The sequence below is a fragment of the Ranitomeya variabilis genome, chromosome 5, assembly GCF_051348905.1.
Source record: "Ranitomeya variabilis isolate aRanVar5 chromosome 5, aRanVar5.hap1, whole genome shotgun sequence".
NCBI classification, from domain to species: Eukaryota; Metazoa; Chordata; class Amphibia; order Anura; family Dendrobatidae; genus Ranitomeya; species Ranitomeya variabilis.
Window position 1 is genome coordinate 446,325,167 of NC_135236.1, and position 12,440 is coordinate 446,337,606.

Consider the following 12,440-nt stretch of genomic DNA (forward strand, 5'->3'; position numbering starts at 1 on the left):
ACATGGTATTGAAATTCAGCAAAGAGCCTCTCCAATTACCATGGAAACAGTGGATGGGTCACCTTTAATCTCTGGGCCTGTGGATCAGGAGACCGTACCCTTTGAAATTTTGTTGGAGCCTAATCATCAGGAGCAACTTTCTTTCTTGCTAATTTCTTCTCCTCATTTTCCTGTGATTTTAGGCATTCCTTGGTTGCGTTCTCAGAACCAAATTATCAACTGGGAGACCAAGGAGATTATCTTTCCAACAAGGAGCAACTCAGCGTTAACAGAAGCTGTCCCTGAGTCCACGGCTACAGAACCACATGTACAGGTATTTTCTGTACCTCCAGCATATAAAGAGTTCTCTGACATCTGTGACAAGAAGAATGCAGATCAGCTTCCTCCACACAGGCATTATGACTGTCCCATTGAGTTGCTTCCTAGGGCAGCTATTCCTTTTGGTAACGTATACTGTTATGGTTACCCCAATGACCATGGGAAAAAAATACAAAACGGACTAGCTCTCGGGTGATGGAAACTAAGGTCGACCGTGACCTGAACCTGACCCAACACTTACAGTAGCCGGGGGATGTACCTACGATGCCCTAGACACCACGCGCCAGCCGGAGATCTAACTACCCCTATAAGAGGAATATACAGGCCTACCTTACCTCCAGTGAGGAACCCCAAAAGATGATAGTAGGCCCCCACAGATATTGACGGTGAGTTCAGAGGAAATGACATACGTAGGATGAACAGCAGATTTAGCACAGTGAGGTCCGCTTACTAGATAGCAGAAGGACAGGAAAGAGTTACTTCACGGTCGACCTAAAAATCACTATTCAAAAACACCATCCAGAAATTACTTTAAACTCCAGTGACAACTCATGCCACTGGAGTAGTAATTTTCTGTCCACAAGAGCTTCCAGCACTGAAGAGTCACATTGCAGATAGCTGGACAAAAATAGCAAAACAAGAAACAAAATTCAACTTAGCTGAACTGGAACTTGAGGCAGGTGAATGCAACAGAATGCTACTAGCACATTGATGGCCGGCATGTGACTAACAGCCAAGCAGCCTTAAATAGGAAACTCCCCAAGAAGGTGGCGACAGGTAATCAGAGATGGAGGAAGGCACATAAGAGACACTACCATAACAGACCACCGGGGGAGCCCACAAACCGAATTCACAACAGTACCCCCCCCTTAAGGAGGGGGCACCGAACCCTCACCAGAACCACCAGGGCGACCTGGATGAGCACCATGAAATGCACGAACCAAATCGGGAGCATGAACATCGGATGCTGTCACCCAAGAATTATCCTCCTGGCCATAACCTTTCCACTTAACCAGATACTGAAGTTTCCGTCTGGAAACACGGGAGTCCAAGATCTTTTCCACCACATACTCCAATTCACCCTCAACCAACACAGGAGCAGGTGGATCAGCAGAAGGAACAACCGGTACCTCATACCTCCGCAATAATGACCGATGGAAAACATTATGGATATTAAAAGATGCTGGGAGGTCCAAACGAAAGGACACAGGATTAAGAACCTCCAGAATCCTATAAGGGCCGATAAACCGAGGCTTAAACTTAGGAGACGAGACCTTCATAGGAACAAATCGAGAAGACAGCCACACCAGGTCCCCAACACAAAGACGAGGACCAATACGCCGATGACGATTAGTGAACTGTTGAGTCTTCTCCTGGGACAACTTCAGATTGTCCACAACCTGTCCCCAAATCTGATGCATCCTATCAACCACAGCATCCACTCCAGGACAATCCGAAGACTCCAATTGACCGGACGAAAACCGAGGGTGAAACCCTGAATTACAAAAAAATGGAGAAACCAAAGTGGCAGAACTAGCCCGATTGTTAAGGGCAAACTCTGCCAATGGCAAAAAGTCAAGCCAATCATCCTGATCAGCGGACACAAAACACCTCAAGTAAGTCTCCAAGGTCTGATTAGTACGCTCAGTCTGGCCATTAGTCTGAGGATGGAATGCAGACGAAAAAGACAAATCGATACCCATCCTGGCACAGAACGTCCGCCAAAATCTAGACACAAACTGAGTACCCCTGTCAGACACTATATTCTCAGGAATACCATGCAAACGCACCACATTCTGAAAAAATAGAGGAACCAACTCAGAGGAGGAGGGCAATTTGGGTAAAGGTACCAAATGAACCATCTTGGAAAAACGGTCACAAATCACCCAGATGACAGACATCCTACGAGAAACCGGAAGGTCAGAAATAAAGTCCATAGAGATGTGCGTCCAAGGCCTCTTAGGAATAGGCAAGGGCAACAACAACCCACTGGCCCTAGAACAGCAGGGCTTGGCCCGAGCACAAACATCACAAGACTGCACAAACATGCGCACATCTCGAGACAAAGAAGGCCACCAGAAGGACCTAGACACCAAATCCCTGGTGCCAAAAATTCCAGGATGACCTGTCAACGCGGAAGAATGAACCTCCGAGATAACTCTACTGGTCCAATCATCAGGGACAAACAGTCTACCAGGCGGACAGCGATCAGGCCTATCCACCTGAAACTCCTGCAAAGAACGCCGCAGGTCTGGGGAGACAGCTGACAATATCACCCCATCCTTCAGGATGCCGGTAGGTTCGGAATCACCAGGCGAGTCAGGCTCAAAACTCCTAGAGAGGGCATCCGCCTTCACATTCTTGGACCCAGGCAGATATGACACCACAAAGTTAAATCGGGAGAAAAACAACGACCAGCGCGCCTGTCTAGGATTCAGACGCCTGGCCGACTCAAGATAAATTAGATTCTTGTGGTCAGTGAGGACCACCACCTGGTGTCTAGCACCCTCAAGCCAATGACGCCACTCCTCAAACGCCCACTTCATGGCCAGAAGTTCCCGATTTCCCACATCATAATTTCGCTCAGCGGGCGAAAACTTTCGGGAGAAAAACGCACATGGTCTCATTACTGAGCAGTCAGGATCTTTCTGCGACAAAACTGCACCTGCTCCGATCTCCGAAGCATCCACCTCAACCTGGAACGGAAGTAACACATCAGGTTGGCGCAACACAGGAGCGGAAGAAAAGCGGCGCTTAAGCTCTTGAAAGGCCTCCACAGCCGCAGAGGACCAATTAGCAACATCAGCACCCTTTTTGGTCAAATCAGTCAAAGGTTTAGCAATGGCAGAAAAACCCGCTATAAATCGGCGATAGAAATTAGCAAAACCCAAGAACTTTTGCAGACTCTTCAAAGAAGTAGGTTGCATCCAATCACAAATAGCCTGGACCTTGACAGGGTCCATCTCCATAGATGAAGGGGAAAAAATATATCCCAAAAAGGAAATTCTCTGAACTCCAAAACTACACTTTGAGCCCTTTACAAAAAGAGAATTAGCTCGCAAAACCTGAAAAACTCTCCTGACCTGTTGAACGTGAGATTCCCAGTCCTCCGAAAAAACAAGAATATCATCCAAATACACAATCATAAACTTATCCAGATATTCACGGAAAATATCGTGCATAAAGGACTGAAAAACGGAAGGAGCATTTGCGAGACCGAAAGGCATTACCAAATACTCAAAATGGCCTTCAGGCGTATTAAATGCGGTCTTCCACTCATCCCCCTGCTTAATCCGCACCAAATTATACGCACCACGTAGATCGATCTTAGTGAACCACTTAGCCCCCTTTATACGAGCAAACAGATCAGTCAGTAAAGGTAACGGGTACTGGTATTTAACTGTAATCTTATTCAAAAGTCGATAGTCGATACAAGGTCTCAATGAACCATCCTTTTTACCTACAAAGAAAAATCCTGCCCCTAGTGGAGACAACGAGGGGCGAATATGACCCTTTTCCAAGGATTCTCTGATATACTCCCGCATAGCAGTATGTTCAGGTACAGACAAATTAAACAAGCGACCCTTAGGAAACTTACTACCGGGGATCAATTCAATAGCGCAGTCACACTCTCTGTGGGGAGGGAGAGAATCAACTTTAGGCTCTTGAAAGACATCATAAAAATCTGACAGAAATGCTGGGATCTCAGAGGGAGTAGATGAAGAAATAGGAACCAAAGGTGCATCCCCATGAATACCCCGACATCCCCAGCTCAACACAGACATAGATTTCCAGTCCAAGACGGGATTATGAATCTGTAACCATGGTAATCCAAGCACTAAGACATCATGTAGGTTATATAATACAAGGAAACGAATAATCTCCTGATGGTCTGGGGTAAGACGCATAGTCACTTGTGTCCAATATTGTGGTTTATTGCTAGCCAAAGGTGTAGAATCAATACCCTTCAGGGGAATAGAAACTTCCAACGGCTCCAAATCAAACCCACAACGCTTGGCAAAGGACCAATCCATGAGACTCAGAGCGGCGCCAGAATCCACATAAGCATTCACAGTCACAGATGATAAGGTACAAATCAATGTCACGGACAAAAGAAATTTTGACTGCAAGGTACCTGTAGAAAAAGATTTATCAACCTTTTTATCAACCTTATTTATACGTTTAGAGCATGCTGATATAACATGAGCTGGATCTCCACAGTAGAAGCACAATCCATTTTTGCGCCTGTAATTTTGACGTTCGCCTCTAGACAAAACACGATCGCATTGCATATGCTCCAATGCCTTTTCAGAGGTCACCGCCAAATGGTGCACAGGTCTTTGCTCAGAAGACACCGCCATATGGTGCACAGGTTTTTGCTCAGAAGATACCACCATATGGTGCACAGATTCTTCCTCAGAAGACCCCGCCATATGGTGCACAGATTTGCGCTCCCGCAAACGCCGATCAATCTGGATAGCCAATTTCATGGCATCATTCAGACCTGTAGGCACAGGGAACCCCACCATGACATCCTTCACGGCATCAGAGAGACCTTCTCTGAAATTAGCTGCTAAAGCGCACTCATTCCATTTAGTAAGCACCGACCATTTACGGAATTTCTGGCAGTATATCTCAGCTTCATCTTGCCCTTGGGAAAGAGCTATCAAGGCTTTCTCAGCCAAAATCTCCAAATTAGGTTCTTCATAAAGCAACCCCAAAGCCTGAAAAAACGCATCTACATTTAACAACGCAGGATCCCCTGGCGATAATGCAAATGCCCAACTTTGTGGGTCGCCGCGCAGTAGAGAGATAACAATTTTAACTTGTTGAGTCTGATCACCAGCAGAGTGAGATCTCAGAGACAAAAACAATTTGCAATTTTCTCTGAAACTCAAAAACCGGGATCTGTCTCCGGTAAAGTATTCAGGCAGAGGAATCTTAGGTTCAGACATTGGAGCACGTATAACAAAATCTTGTAGGTTCTGTACTTTTGTCGCAAGGTTATTCAAACCCGCAACTAAACTCTGTGGATCCATGTTTCAAATGGGTGTAACCCAAGCATTCAGAGGTTAAGAGGAGAGGAGAAAAAAAAAAAAGGCTGAAGACTGCAGTTTAAGCAAGGAATACAAATGATCAAACTAAGGTGCACTTTCAAACACAGAAAAAAAAAAAAAACCTTTTCTTCTCCTTCCTACTTTAGTGCATATTTTAACACATAGATTTTTTACAGGCCGGCCAAACTGTTATGGTTACCCCAATGACCATGGGAAAAAAATACAAAACGGACTAGCTCTCGGGTGATGGAAACTAAGGTCGACCGTGACCTGAACCTGACCCAACACTTACAGTAGCCGGGGGATGTACCTACGATGCCCTAGACACCACGCGCCAGCCGGAGATCTAACTACCCCTATAAGAGGAATATACAGGCCTACCTTACCTCCAGTGAGGAACCCCAAAAGATGATAGTAGGCCCCCACAGATATTGACGGTGAGTTCAGAGGAAATGACATACGTAGGATGAACAGCAGATTTAGCACAGTGAGGTCCGCTTACTAGATAGCAGAAGGACAGGAAAGAGTTACTTCACGGTCGACCTAAAAATCACTATTCAAAAACACCATCCAGAAATTACTTTAAACTCCAGTGACAACTCATGCCACTGGAGTAGTAATTTTCTGTCCACAAGAGCTTCCAGCACTGAAGAGTCACATTGCAGATAGCTGGACAAAAATAGCAAAACAAGAAACAAAATTCAACTTAGCTGAACTGGAACTTGAGGCAGGTGAATGCAACAGAATGCTACTAGCACATTGATGGCCGGCATGTGACTAACAGCCAAGCAGCCTTAAATAGGAAACTCCCCAAGAGGGTGGCGACAGGTAATCAGAGATGGAGGAAGGCACATAAGAGACACTACCATAACAGACCACCGGGGGAGCCCACAAACCGAATTCACAACAGTATACCCCTTGGCAGCACCTGAGCTTCAAGCCTTAAAGGAGTATATTGATGAAAATCTGGCCAAAGGCTTCATACGTCCTTCTTCCTCACCAGCAGAGGCACCTAACTTTTTTGTAAAGAAGAAGGATGGGACCCTGTATTGACTATCGGGAACTCAATAAGGTAACCGCACGAAACCGTTACCCTTTGCCTCTGATTCCCGAATTACTGGAAATAGTCCGCCATGCTAAGGTGTTCTCTAAACTGGATCTTCGTGGGGCTTATAATTTGGTGCGTATTCGTCCAGGAGATGAGTGGAAGACAGCATTCAGATGCCGGTATGGACACTTTGAATCTCTTGTGATGCCCTTCGGGCTTTGTAACGCCCCTGCAACGTTTCAGCACCTTGCTAATGACATTTTCAGAGATTTGTTGGACCAGTTTGTAGTGATCTATTTGGACGATATACTAATCTTTTCTGACTCTCTACAGGAACATGAAGAACATGTCAAAACTGTTTTAAGATGTCTGAAAGAGAACCATCTGTATATTAAGCCAGAGAAATGCGAGTTCCATCGTTCTGAGATACAGTTCTTAGGTTATATCATCTCTCCCCAGGGGCTGAACATGGAATCTGGTAAGATTCAGGCTATCCTTGACTGGCCGGTACTCAAGAACGTTAAGGAGGTCCAACGTTTTATTGGTTTTGCAAATTTCTACAGACGCTTCATTTGAAATTTTTCTGATATTGTCAGTCCCATTACTTCCTTGACAAAGAAGGAAAAGCCCTTTAAGTTATCATCACAGGCTCAAGAAGCTTTTGATCGGCTTAAGATCTGTTTCACATCAGCACCGCTGTTGATACACCCAGATCCGACACTTTCTTTCATTGTGGAGGTGGATGCTTCTGATAATGCTTTGGGGGCTATTCTCTCCCAAAGAACTGGAGAGAAGGGTCTGCTACATCCTTGTGCTTTGTTTTCCTGTAGACTAACCTCAGCAGAGAAGAATTACGACGTGGGAGACAAGGAATTGCTGGCTATTATTGCGGCTTTCAAAGAATGGAGGCATCATCTGCAAGGAGCTGCACAACAGATCATAGTGCTAACTGACATCACAATTTAGAGTTCCTTAGATCCGCTAGATGTCTTTCTCCTCGTCAGGCTCGTTGGAACTTATTTTTAAATCAATTTAACTTTGTTATCTCGTACCGTCCAGGTTCTCATAATGAGAAGGCTGATGCTTTATCCCGAATCCATGCTGCGGATTCCGTACCTGGAGCCCCGTCCAAGACCATTCTATCTGATGCCAATTTCATCTGAGTTATCCACGATCAGGACTTGTGGAAGGAGTGCAGGGAGGCCTATGACGGTGATGTATTTCTGGCCAACCCACCTGTGGATATTAATCTTGTCTTTAAGGGTGGCATGTGGTTCAGAGATCGACATATCTACGTCCCTGAGGTCGTCCGTCTGCAGATCCTCAAGTTGGTACATGACTCCAAGTTGGCTGGTAACAGGGGGGTACAGAAGACACAAGAGTTCCTGAGCCAATTCTTCTGGTGGCCAACTTGCCTGAAGGATACCAAGGACTATGTTCTCTCTTGCGAGGTATGTGCTCTTTACAAGACTCCTCATGTGGCACTTACAGTCTTCTACAACCATTACCTGTTCCATCCCACCCTTGGGGTCTTTATCAATGGACTTTATTGTGGAGCTGCCTACATCGGGGGGCATGAATACAATCATGGTGGTAGTTGATCACCTGACTAAAGCTGCTCATTTTGTTCCGTGCACCAGCCTCCCCTCAGCTAAAGATACAGTGAACTTGGTTATACAGAATGTCTTTCGGTTGCATGGGGTTCCGGATGAAATCATCTCTGACCGTGGAGTGCAGTTCACTTCAAGATTCTGGATGGGGTTTTGCTCTGCACTCAATATTAATGTCTGTCTCTCTTCCGCTTACCATCCCCAGACAAATGGTCAGACTGAGCGTACCAACCAGACGCTGGAACAATATCTAAGATGCTGTGTCAGCCATCTCCAGGATGATTGGTTGGAGTTGCTGCCATTAGCCGAATTTTCATATAATAATTCTCAGAGCACCTCCACTAAATTTACACATTTCTTTGCCAATCTGTTTTATCATCCATGTATCTTACCTAGGTCTCCAATTAATTTTCCGGTTCCGGCAGTGGAGGAAAGGCTGACTGCAATGAGGCAAAATCTGGAGGTTCTGAAGGAATCCCTGACCACAGCTCAAGAACGTTATAAGAGAGCGGCTGATAGATTCTGTAAACCTGCACCCATGTTCAAGGTAGGAGATTCCGTGTGGTTAGCAACTAAGAATCTGAAGCTAAACGTTCCTTCACAAAAACTTTGACAGTAATTAATTGGCCCTTTCAAGATCAACGGTATTGTGAGCTCTGTGGCCTGCCGGCTGAAGCTGCCTAGGACTATGAAGGTACACCCAGTTTTTCATGTATCTTTACTAAAGCCTGTATCTCATAATACCTTCCAGGGACGTGTTGTGCCACCTTCGCAGCCTGTGGTGATTGATGGGCAAGAACAATTTGTGGTGGAGGAAATTGTTGATTCCAGGATTCGCAGGAATGGGCTCCAATATCTGTTAAGATGGCAGGGATATCCCCCTGAGGAAGACTCTTGGGAACCTGTGGAAAACATCATTGCCCAACAGAAGATTTCTCGCTTTCATCAGAGATTCCCTGAGAAACCAGGTCCAGGATCATCCTGAGGCCGCTTCTAAGGAGGGAGTAATGTCAGGACTCTGAACATTTTTTATTACCTTTTTGTGCATTACTGCCCTTTTCCAAGATGGCGTCTTTGGTCTCATGTGCACTGTGTCTTCCTGCTATAAAACTCCACCCCAGCCTTCAGTCTGTGCTAGAGTATTCTGCCTTGCATCCAGCTCCTGACCTCTGGTAACTCCCTGGCTATATACCTGCTCCTGTGAACCTTTGGGGTTATCCTGCTATCTGCTCTGAGTTCCTGCTGCATACACCAGTTCCAGTAATCCTCCTTCATCTGCTGCTCGTGTTAGCTTCCATCTGCATTTGCCGGACATGTAAGCTGTTTCTGCTCTGCAAGAACCTGAGACTATTACCCAGACCTCCCTGGTTGAGCTAAGATATTATTTGAACTGCCTTATAAGCATATCTATCTGTGTTTTGGACTAAGCAAGGACTTATTCATGTCAAGTATCCTCAAGAATAATTGTGCTTCATAGACTTTCTGCATGATTTCATTTTCCTCTGAAGTTTCCTATAGACTGCTGAGCTGCATTTGATATTTGCACCAAGTGTTGTGGACTTGAGTTTCTCTCTGCACCTGTTTGAATCACCGTGTGATAATATAGACTTTACCACTTATAAAACTTTGTCCTGTAGTTGTCTTGTTCCACGCAAAGAGTCTCCTGAGTTATCCCCTATAATTATTACACTATTGCATGCCCATCACCTCTTCCTCCTCGTCCTTCTCCATTTGTTCCTCGGCTCCTGCACCCTCACTAACAGTTTATCTGGTACCATGAGCCCCCCTTGTTCGCTGTGATCTACCCTCCATGGCACCCCCTCCTGTGCAACAACAGTCCAGAACTTAAAGATATTGCTATCCTTTCCTCATCCTCCTCTGCTTCCTCCTATTTCTCTGAGACCACCACCTCCTCCTGCAGACAATTCAAAGTGTGCCCCTGCATGCAGATGACTGGAATAGTGATGCTGACAAAGGCATCATCAGTGTTAACCATCTTAATAGTCATTTTGAAACTGTGCCGACTCCACAAGCATGATTTGCACTATGTCCGTACTGTGTTGGCCCAGGCTATGCAAAATGACATACTGCACCAGAGTTTGTCGCTGCTGCCAAGTTGCTTCAACATGTGCAGAGTGGAATTCCACCCTGTCGGCACATCGCATATCAACCAGCTAACTGGTAGCCCAAAAGACCTCTGCAGGAATGCAAGTCAGTGACCCGCGAGGTGCAATTGGTGGATAATAATAATCTTTATTTTTATATAGCACTACCATATTCCGCAGTGTTTTACAGTTTGCACACATTATCATTGCTGTCCCCAATGGGCCTCACAATCTAAATTCCTTATCAGTATGTCTTTGGAGTGTGGGAGAAAACCAGCGTACCCGGAGGAAACCCACGCAAACACGGGGAGAACATACAAACTCCTTGCAGATGTTGTCCTTGGTGGGATTTGATAAAATTGGCCTTTTTTATGCGCTAAACGCTCTCATTTTCCATATTTCTAGTGCAGTAATGCAGTTAAATTTTCATGTTTTCATGTTTCAGCGCTACAGTGTGCTACCTTATTTGCTTGAATGTATAGGAGTTGGCGACTCTAGGTTTAGCACCTGTTCACACTTAGTCTATGTATGGATGTGACGGTCAGTTTTTTCAAATGTATTATTTAGCTTTCTGACCGAGCACTCCGCCTCCTAGTCACTGGTGTTTTAATTACAGCAGGTCCATTACCCCTCCACAGAGAGAGAGAATGGTAGTCTCACAAGAGGTTTTCATAGGCACCCATTCAGATGGAGATGTTTATTCTCAGTGAGGAAGGAAATCGTAGGACCTGGTATAAGAGAGATGACGTAAAGTGGCTACCAGGTACACATAAAATTGGCCTTTTTTATGCGCTAAACGCTCTCATTTTTCATATTTCTAGTGCAGTAATGCAGTTAAATTTTCATGTTTCATGTTTGCATGTTTCAGCGCTACAGTGTGCTACCTTATTTGCTTGAATGTATAGGAGTTGGCGACTCTAGGTTTAGCACCTGTTCACACTTAGTCTATGTATGGATGTGACGGTCAGTTTTTTCAAATGTATTATTTAGCTTTCTGACCGAGCACTCTGCCTCCTAGTAACTGGTGTTTTAATTACAGCAGGTCCATTACCCCTCCACAGAGAGAGAGAATGGTAGTCTCACAAGAGGTTTTCATAGGCAGTGGCACCCATTCACATGGAAACGTTTATTCTCAGTGAGGAAGGAAATCGTAGGACCTGGTATAAGAGAGATGCCGTAAAGTGGCTACCAGGTACACATAAAATTGGCCTTTTTTATGCGCTAAATGCTCTCATTTTTCATATTTCTAGTGCAGTAATGCAGTTAAATTTTCATGTTTCATGTTTGCATGTTTCAGCGCTACAGTGTGCTACCGTTGATGTGATGACACAGTGACCGTGCTTTTTGCAGCAGCGCATCCAGGCAGGAATAGTGGCGGAAAATTTTTTGTACCACTTGGTTGAGGATGTGAGCCATTAAAAGCACATGTGTGAGGTTGCCCCAGCATAGGGCTGCCACCAATTTCTCACCATTATCGCACACAGCCTTACCTGGCTCCAGGTTCAATGAAGACAGCCATTGCTCAAACTTGCAACACCTATATAGAAAAAAAATACCATAAATAAGAAATAATATAACTAACCATGAATACCATATCAATACTAAACCTACCAAAAAATGTATTCAGACAAGGTAAATATAATAAGCTTATTAATTGTAGTGCAGTGTTCACTGAATGTGTTGGGGAACACTCATTTGGCAGTGGGATTAAGGCGCACAGGAACTTTTTTCCACTTAACCCAGTCCATGCGGTTTATTATGCAATCATAAACCACTGTAGATCCTTACTGTATATCACAGACCTAGCGTACAGTCCACTCTCAACTGCAGTAATGTCCGCACAGTTCATTAACTGACCCTCGTCGGTGCACACAGTCTCCCATGCTCTGGGTTACCTGCTTGGCAGCATTGCAGGCTTCACAGGCTACCATCACATGGGTACTGGCTACACTCAATTTTACTGTACTAAAGCAAGGAAATGTGCAATACATGAAATGTGAATAGCATAATGGCCTGTGAAATCTATGAAAAAACACATGAGATGCTTAGCACAAGATTTGGCCAAAAATTGTGAGCCCATCCACCAAACGTCAAGGTAATCTCAAATTGGATGGGTACCTGACCTGTCTGCCTAGTGTGAACACTTACCTATGGCTAATAACATGGTAAAGCCTGCATTTATAGGAAGGTTAGAACCAACTGTGTTTGGATGTAATTAAAATCACAGCATGGTGAAGGGTGGGGAGTTCAAGTCAGAAAAAACAGTACTTAGCAAATATAGGAAAACTGACTGAACAGCAAT

General features: G+C 44.8%; 1 long non-coding RNA gene across 1 annotated transcript in view; it reads right to left on the minus strand.

Moving 5' to 3' along the window:
* The window catches only part of LOC143773726 (uncharacterized), a 35,927-nt gene extending 24,251 nt beyond the window's left edge, over positions 1-11,676 (minus strand). Inside the window, exon 1 of the long non-coding RNA XR_013215333.1 lies at positions 11,629-11,676. This is a non-coding gene — a long non-coding RNA (uncharacterized LOC143773726). The remainder of the gene's footprint in view (positions 1-11,628) is intronic.
* Positions 11,677-12,440: the final 764 nt, after the last annotated feature.